The sequence below is a fragment of the Gavia stellata genome, chromosome 2 (genome assembly GCF_030936135.1).
Source record: "Gavia stellata isolate bGavSte3 chromosome 2, bGavSte3.hap2, whole genome shotgun sequence".
Lineage (NCBI taxonomy): Eukaryota > Metazoa > Chordata > Aves > Gaviiformes > Gaviidae > Gavia > Gavia stellata.
This window is the reverse complement of record NC_082595.1, coordinates 4617237-4626835: the sequence shown is the minus strand read 5'-3', so window position 1 is coordinate 4626835 and position 9599 is coordinate 4617237.

Below are 9599 nucleotides of genomic sequence, written 5' to 3'. Positions count from 1 at the left end.
ACCCTGAATCGAGCAGGCTTGCCGGTCAGGAATACAGCTGTTGAATTGATAACAGCTTCCTGACCCCTACTTCTCAAGGACAAGATTCGGTAACCCGTGTTTGTGTTAAACATTAGCTTACCCTGTGAGGAACCTCCAGAAATCAATAGGGATTGTGCTACCCGAGTAAGATTGACAGAATCTGATACCAATTATAAATTCAGATTGGCCCTCAGCTGGGTATTTCTGTCTGCTTTTTTTTTTTTTATTCTGTCTTTCCATATTCCTCCTCCCCCATGTCTGCACCCAAGAAAATACAGAACCTTCCCTCTTACAGAAGGTGTTTGAATGGCTGCTTTTCCTCTTTCTCTTTAGTCCCAGAAGTATGAATATTTTTTGTTACAGGAAGGTAATGTTTGACAAAACTTGGCAGATTTGAGTGTATTTCTAAACCTGGAAGCAGCCCAGCCTTTTTGACAAAATGGAAGCAACAATTTGTGGCTTTTAAATGTGAAGTGGTTTATTTCTTCTTGAACGAAAAAGTGTAGCTGAAATCACTAGCGAAAGCATTAAGAGAATCTGGGCTTAAAGAAAAGGAGATATAAGATCTGCACTTTATTTTTTTTTAACCAAAGTGCGTGGGGGAAGAGGAGGATAGAAACAAGGGGACGTATATTCCATTCGCAGTTCCTTTCCCCAAATTTTCCCAGAAGCAGAACAGACTGTAGTTGGGTAGAGGAACTGAAAGCCTAAAGATACTGGTAAAGAGAAGAATACCCTTGTGATGTAAAAGGGAGGTGGGAAAGGAAAATCCTTCAGCCTTTTATATTTAGACAGCTCAAAGCTAAATTTCATCTCGCTGCAGAGGGAAGCCATGTCCCCTGAGAGCTGCAGCTTGGGGTTCTGTGTCTCCTCTCTAGTCTGGCCTCCCACCTTGGACTCCTTCTCCTAAAATGTCACTGCCACGCGCCGCGTACAGCAGGCTCCTCGCCCCAGCCCAGCCACAAAAGTACATTTTGCTGTTGGAGCAGTAGTTAGGACAGGGAAGCTGGAGGGCGGTGGGGGCAGCTCCCGGCTGGCCTCGCAGGGAAGCAACTCAGCTGTCAACCTTTTGGCTTAGCTCAACGCACTGAAGGACAGTAAACTTAGGTTAGGCAACCCTAAAAGCAAGCCGTTTTATTTTTTTATGTCTCCCGATAAAGCAGTTGTTAGTGTGTTAGAGTTGCTCGTGTGGCAGAAACTGCATTTTTGCTCAAAAATATTGTTTTAATGGGAAATTTAGAAGCAGGCCTATTCTTACTGAAAAGGAATAGTCCAAAAAAAAACCCCTGGTATTTCAGGAATGAAATCATGCAGAAATCATCCTTCCAATACTGATGTGCCGGCACAATAGATACCAATGCTTTCTGCTACTGAATGACTATTGTTCACGCTGCCTTTTTCAAAGCTGAGTGACAGATTGTGCTGGAATTAGATGGGAGGCATCACTACCTTGAAGCTATGTAACTGTCTCTGACTTTGCAGCAGCGACTAGTTTTAAGTCTCTATTTCCGTCCAGTTTAGCAGGTACTTTTCTGTATGAATTAGATGCTTCCAGACTTTTTGAGCTTGTTTTTCACATCAGACACTGTCTGACTGCCTGAAACTCCTGGATACCTAACAAGCTAAAAAAAACCTGAGCTGTGTCTGGCTCTGGTGTTGTTTTCTGCTCATGTTCTAAAGCCACGTCAGGTTGAAATAAGGTACACAGCATCTCTCCCATCCTCCTCCTTTGACGGTGTCCTGGTTTCCATGGAAAAGAAAACCTGGAGCATACGCTGAAAGGGAATTGCAGCACGGTCAAATAGGTCCCTGATGAGGGGGGAAGCGGGTCTGCAGGCACCTGCCTGGCTGTAGAGACAGAGCTGGCAAGTCAGGAGTGTCTTATTCTTTCTGTAGATACAGACAAGAAGATTTATTGCTTCGTGTAGTATTGCCTCTGGGGTTGGAATTGGATTTCTCCCCAAACTGTTACTTCATTTCATGTTCCTTTCAAGCTCCTGTTCTGTGCAGAAAATTTTAGAAGGAAATGCCGCTGGATTACACAGCTGCTGTCTGCCTGGGCTTTAAATGTGCCAATTTGCATCAGTCTGTAGGCAGTGCTGAGAACAGGCTGGAAGTGACTGCAGGCTTCCCATGTTACTAGTGGCATCTTACTTGCAAATCTGAAACAATCGAAGGGAAAAGGTGCAGTAGAACTAGAGACAGCCAGCTCTGAGCTACTAAAAAAAATTAAAACCTTCTTTTCTTCTGAGAAAAGCATGTGTGAAACACAGTACTCTTGAGGGATGCCCTACAAGACGTCAGGATGAAGCTGAAAAGAAGAAAAAGGAGGTTCCTGAAGTAAAAATGTCCCCATTTGTGTAACTGATCAGGCTGGGAATGAAAATTGTTGAGAATCAGCCTGTCACTAAACACACTGAAAATTTTTTAAAGATAAATGGAAACAGTATCAGTGTACTATGAGAAAGCTGATTCCTATCCTTGTTTTGCAGGCACAAATAATTTGAGTAAGAACCCAACTGCAGGAATGCTGGTGAAAAGTGAAGCTCTAAAGCTTTGCAGTCACCTTTTCTGTTAACAGATAAGCAGGCATATCGTTATGGGAAGCATCACCATGTAGCATCACTACAAAATCTTCTAATGTTACCTTTACAGCGTGGAAGCAGGTTTTCATCTCTTAGAGAGACCTGCTGTCTTGCTGTTCTGTCTTCGGGTTATGCAAGGACTTTGTGCCTTGGCAGACTCAGAAGAAGAGGAGGCAATGTGAACAGCCTGAAAATTGGCTGTGTGCCTTGCCTCTTGTTAAATCAATTCTGGTGTTAAGAGTTGTCTCTTGGGAACCCGACAGAGATGCTGGGCTAGGATTCCTACATGAAGGAACTGCCTTGCATGTTGGCTGCACATCCTCATTTTGGGACTGGTATATATGCGCAAATAAAGCAAATCAAATTTAGAATACCCTCAGACTTCTTTTATGGCCAAAAGGAAGGCATAAGCATCTGCTAGTAATGGATAGAGCACACAAATGTTAGAAGATGAGGCAACAAAACTTCAGTTTACTGTCACTTGCCCTTCTTTGTATGTGAAACTTTTAAAGGGTAGAGTACAGGAAAAGCACTGCATGTACTCAGTGCCTCCTCAGAGACGGTAATAAACCCTTAAGACACATACTCTGTTGAACCAAGTGAATAAAGCGTAAGATTATTTAGTAACCCACCATTCCAGACATGCCAACCTTTCCTGAATGGTAACTAACATTATTTCAAGACATTTCTAAATATTTGCATCAACAATTTCATGGTCGCAGTATTGGCTACTCAGGAGTTCCTCACCCCTCAAAATTACATGCTTCATTTTAGTTGGCACATTTGAGGAGCTCAGTGTTCAGTATCACAATCTGAGCCTCAGGTGAAGCACTTAAAAAGCCTTAACTAGTAAATTAACATCCCTGTTTTCAAATGGGTGTGTGAGAGGAAGAAAAAGGCAGACTCTCGAGTTAGCACTTAAAAACTTAAGTAAAGATCATACAGAATTATTTAAAGAAACTAACTTGGACAGCTGCTGCTATGATGATCTTGTGGGATTCATTAAGGCCCTGTTTGACATTCAAATAAGTTCTTGTTTCTGGTGGCAAGAAAGAAAGAGAGTGTGTACTATAAAGAAATTACAGGATTTAGAAATGAAGATGAAAGATTCAGAACTATCTTGTAGTTACTTTCTGCTCCCTCTGCCCTCTTATAAACTGGAACTATTATGACAAGAGGTACGGTGGCCTCTGATGTACTGCGCAGAAAGAAATGAGAAAGTTAATAGGGGAAGCACCAAATCAGACACCTGAAAGAAGAGGATTAAAAGACGAGTAAAACTATTGTATCGCTTGTCAGCATGGCATTATAGAGCCCAACCTCATCTTTTTTTCGGGTTTCGTTCAGCAAATGACTGGATAGGGCTGCTTCTTTCACAGACCCATGCAGCCTATTAAAAAGGCAGGATACATTCGCTCCAGTATTTGCATGCCAATAAGATGCAAAGCCCAAAAATTATTCCATGAACAATGGAAGTTCCTATGGATTTGTATTTTACATCTCTCCCCCTCATCCTAACTGGACATAACTCTTCCACGTAACCCATTTTGTGAGTGGGACTGAGCAGAGTCCCACGCCTGCTGCTGAACATCCTCACAGCTGCTTCACAGGCATTGCTGCAGCCAAGACACAGATGCTCCTTGTGCTTACTTTATTAAACACGTAAGTGAATGGGGTTTGTATCACATAACCTGCCCTTCTTCCCCCCTGACTCTCCCCCCAGTCATCCCATGACACCATGTCAGATCAGCTGGAAGTTTCCACTATAGCTTTAGGGGAACTGAAAACATGTGTGCATTTTGCTCCTCATTTATCACTCAGCAGCACTCAGACTTGAGGTGTGGATCTTACTGATGCAAGATCAGAACTCGATGCATCTTGAGCAAATGCCTGCAAGTGTTGAAGATGTCATTAGTTATTCAGGCTATTCCTCCTGGACTCCCATTTGTTCCTGAATATCTACCAGCCATATACAAGAGTATTTCTTTCCATATGTGGGCTGTAGGAGGTAATGCTTAAATAGTATGATGATGAAGATAATCTAAAAATATATAAAATCTGAGTAGATTAGACTAAAATAAACACGGAGAAGGATGTGTTGGGAGATGATCCTTTTACTTGAAACTTTCACCTTAGCATGGCAAGGATTGAGATTTTTTGCTGTCTTGGTACATTATAAATCCTGTGGTTTTCCCTAGGCAAAAAGATGTACTGAGAACAGCATAAGTGGGTGAAAAATATAAGAACTGGCAGATTGAAGGGTCATGGAAGATGTTCTGCTTTTTATCAGCTTATTATGTGAGTTTTATATTTGGGGTTGTGCTGGTTGTATGTTTGGGAAAGATATATTTCATAAATTTAAAAATCAGAAAAAACCAGCATATTGCAATATATCTTCACCTGTTATACGTAGGCAAACTCTTCTTAGGAACAGGCTCTCACATTCTGAGTGGTTTTTAAGAAGTTGATTTTGACCTTTAAAACCAATTTTAGTTGTATAGAAGTTTTGAAGCTATGCACATTAAAGACTACATGCTCAGATATTGTAGTAACTGGAGTGACTGGTATAATATATAGCTATCAGAAACCAGTAGGATTTTCCTCTTTATTTTCAGTTCATACAGGTTTGTATTGCCTGGCATCTTGCTTTAAAATTTAGCTGGAAATAAAGCTCAGTCAATAATCACTCTTATCAAAGTGAATTCCAAATGGTTTGGAAGATGGTTTTGTATCCAAGTGCCTCCATTCTCTCAAGCACTCCTTTCTAGAAATAAGAGATTGAGTTTTAAGTTAATTAAAAACATTAGACAAGATTCCAACTGGTCTGATTTTCTTTCACAGGACTTTATCTGCACCTCACAATTTCTGGCACATCCCCCTAAATAAGCAATATGTCACATCCCCGTTGCTATGCTGCATCTGTGGGACTGAATAAGTAAAACCTTTCAGTTATTCAGGCATGTTCAGCCTGTGCCACTCATTTCTACTTCTACCGATACGTTTCTACTTGATTTACCAAAGGCTGCTCCCTTAGTTATCTGCTCAACCTCTGTCTGAATTGAGTCGCTGGAAACCGAGTTCTTGGCATACGTATTAGAAAAAAGTGAAAGGAAGAGGCAGGAGAGGGGAAGGAAAATGATGAGAGAAAAGGCAAAACAACTGTTCTGTACTAGTTAATCTCTGAGAGCTTTCTCCTATCTTGCATTTTGTCATTGTGTACCTCTCAAATGCTTAACTACCCCAAAATTATTTTTTCCTTGATTATTTTTAACAGGGGCTGTGCAGATTGAGCTGGAGGATCTCTACTTTGGATGCCATTAAGTTAAGTATTACCTACTCATTCTGACAGCTGATCTATGACAAGAAATCAGCCGGTATCATTCCTCTGTTTTTCTCTTGGGTTCAGAAGGAAACATTTCACCTGAAATATTCTCACTGCAAATTTCAGAATTTTTCTTTACCTCTGACATTATCTCACGCATTCTGGCTCTCTGAAGAAAACCCCAGGGTTGTTTTAAACACCTTTCATTCAGCCTACTCTTCAATAAAGATGGAATGTTTATGTCTTCAACTTTTATGCCTGGAACACACCTATAGGACTGGAGAGTGCAGTTACTGAGATGCTACAGCAAGGAGGTTAAATGCCCACAGACGTGTCATGTCATGAAGATTGATTTAGTTTGGTTAAGGCATCCGACACTTCCTTTTTATGTGGGGATGTTCCTAAAGGAGTATCTTGTACTTCGGGAACACCCTTATCTGCTATGTGATCTGAATTAATCCTCTCTTATACCACATCCCCAAATTGCCTTTCCATACTCTCTATTTCTTCTGCTGAAAGTTTCCTTGAGAATCACAGTAAGTCTTGTTTCTTTACTGCTTAGCAAAGCCACTGTCTCTCTTGGAATCAAAATACCATAGTGGAAATCTCCAACTCCTTCTCTTTTAGATCCAAGATCCACATGGGCATCAATTTCCAAAGATAAACCCCTCTTTCCCCATAAAAGCATGTTGCCTAATCCCCTGCAATGACACTGGGAAATCATACACTGCCCAGCACAGCCTCCTGGCTTCTCTCCAGCTTTCAGCTACATTTTGTAATTATAGGGGCTCCAGAGCAGCCACACTTCCATGCAGGGTCACACTCCTTCCCATCTCTAGCCCTGTGCAACAAGCCCACCCTCATTCACTTCAGGGTCACATCCTTCCCAGGACATTTTGATACCTCAAGCTTCATCCTTGTCTATCAGGGAAGACTTCAAAGCAGTGGTGGGGTCAGGGTTTAGATCCTTCTCTGGAAAAACAAAAGAAGATTCTAATTGTAGCTTATGAGGAATGATGCAAAGCAACTGACTGCATTTTGTCAAGGACAATGAACTACACACGGGCTAGCCGATAAACAAATAATTTAAAACAATTTGTGAGCTATATTGACTCCACGTTCCTTTAGGAGGTACCCTAAAGGATTTTACAGAGACATTTATAGAGCAGTTGTATCTACCAGGAAACAAAGCACTGACTGGTACACTAAAAGACTACCAAAGAAATCTAAGCAGTTCCATATTGGAGGGAATTTTCTTGCTTTTCTTGAAATGCAGACATTTCAAAGTGCAAAGGGATTTCTAAAGTGCAAGCAAAGACAACAATAGTAGGATAGCCTAAATCACTAATTCTGGATTTCCAGACACAATCTATCATGGCACTCTCATACAAAACAGCAGGAAAGAAAAGGAAGAGGAATGCGTAAAACTAAATGCTAGCCATACACATTAGTCCATTGATGAGTTACAATAATTAACCCACAGCAACACCAGAGAGGATTATTAATCTATATCCAATCTTGAGAACATGAGGAGGGCTGACCAAGTTCCTATATAACGACCAGACCACGCAATTATCCCTTGTGTCTGGATGAGATAGAGCAAGAGGAGTATAAAATATCCTGAAGGATGCTAAGATGTTCAAAAGATGGTCACCGCTTAGTGGAGTGGAAAGCGGCATAGGCAAAAGGGCTGGTGATACGGGCCGGACCTGAGATAGCTGGGAAGAAAGGCTGGTAGGGGTAAGTTTCTCAGTGATCCTTCTGATGCCATGTGCTTACAAAAATAAGTAAAGGCAACCTGAATGCCTTGAAAAAAACTCCTTGGTTTCGTGCCAATTTGCTCTAATAACATTAAATCTTGTTTTGAAACCGATGAGGTTATATAGGTGAAGGGCAGAAACTGGATCCCTATTCAGGGAGATGCTTACAGTTCTCCAGAGGATGACAGGTAATAACACAAACGCAGCTTTTGCTCTTTGAACTTGACATTAATAATGCCAAGCTATTCCCCTTTCCACACTCTATTACAACTAGTTGTTTTTGTTATTAATAGTAACAATTACTTCTAGTGCAGTAGTGCCTAGAGATCTTAACCGAGATCAGTCCTATTGTGCCTTGTACTTTGCAAACACCTAATAAGATGGAGCTGGCAGCCTCGCCCTGCCCGGGAGCTCAACTCTAAAAAGACAAAGCAATCAAATGGTAGGAGGAGACCAGAGCGCGGAGAGACAGGAAGGGAATCAGCCAAAGGTCACATCTCAGTGTCAGAAGGAAAAGCAAAATGAGGCGCTGAGCTGGATGGTTGCCAGCGCCAGCCTGTGCTAGCAGCAGCCTCTCGAGCCCCGGTTGATTTGTGCTGGTACCTTGGTGATACTTTTCCAGAGACCTGACTCTGATGAGGCTGGCTCTTTCAAAACAAAACTTGCACAAAAGCCCCAGATTTCCTGCCCACGCTTTCATTTTGCGATGCAGATGTTTATTGGCCTCTAATAGGTAGCGTAGGTTACCTGAACAACCCGATGGATTAAATTTTTACACTAGTACCTGGTAAAACATTACTGAGCCATCTGAGCCCAGGGTACTGTTAACCAGAATAGCTTTGTCTCTTTTTTGACCCATGCATCCTCAGTTCTCTCCTGTTATAGCTAGTTACCTGACACTGGTAAACAACTGTTGGTCTCAGCTCCAGCTGAAGGCAATGAATGTCCAGTGAGAAATACAAAAGCATGTTTGATTCGAGTAACTACTGTCTGAACATCAGCCTCTCACATGAAGGGATGGCAAAGCATTTTCCAAGACCAATTAAAAGCTCCATGCAGCTGCGGGAGCCTGGGAGATGGCAGCCAGGCTGACAACAGGCACATCCTCACTGCAGAAGGATGGGGAGGTGGAAATTTCGATCAAGGATATCAACGCAAATCCTTGTTGCTACCAAGAGTCATAAAATCTGTAACAGTGAATCGGGGAGAACAAACAGGTTTTGTGCTTTTTTTAATCCCTTGAGAGAATTTCAGCTACTTCTTGCCTATAAAATACATGGAAATAAACTTGAACATACACTGGAACAAGTTAAAATAGATATATTTCAGAGAATCTAAATGCCACAATATTGCTAATCCCCAAAACCAGAAAAATCATAACATTTTAAGAGGAGTCAATTATTTTTCTTTGGTGTTTTTCTGGCACACTGCACTCATGCTTTCCAACTTCTCAACTGCAGATACCAGAACTTACTTTTTTTCTAGAAAGTGGTATTTTAATATTATTAAATTATTGTTGAAGTAGGAAGTGTCATAAAAACACCAACACTGAGACAAATGCCAATGCTGGTGATGCAAAAAAACCACTAAGCCATTTCATCTGACTAAACAGCATAAGAAACAAAGGCCTTTGAATTGCTAACACATTAAATCACAAATTGTAGGTTTCGCTGTTAAATATACTATACCAAGAGAAACTTTATCACAAACAATTAGAGCTGGCATTAACTTGTGCTTGGCTTCCACTGCATAAAGCCCAAGTGCACCCCTGAGAGGGGAAATCCTTGTGCCTGTGGAAAATAACTGCGAACTTTGCCCTATGGTGAGTTTGCAAGAGGCTGACACAGGAAAAAAGAAGTGAGTGGAAAGGATCCGACTGGAAACACAATAGCAGACTTAAAAGGCTCTGAT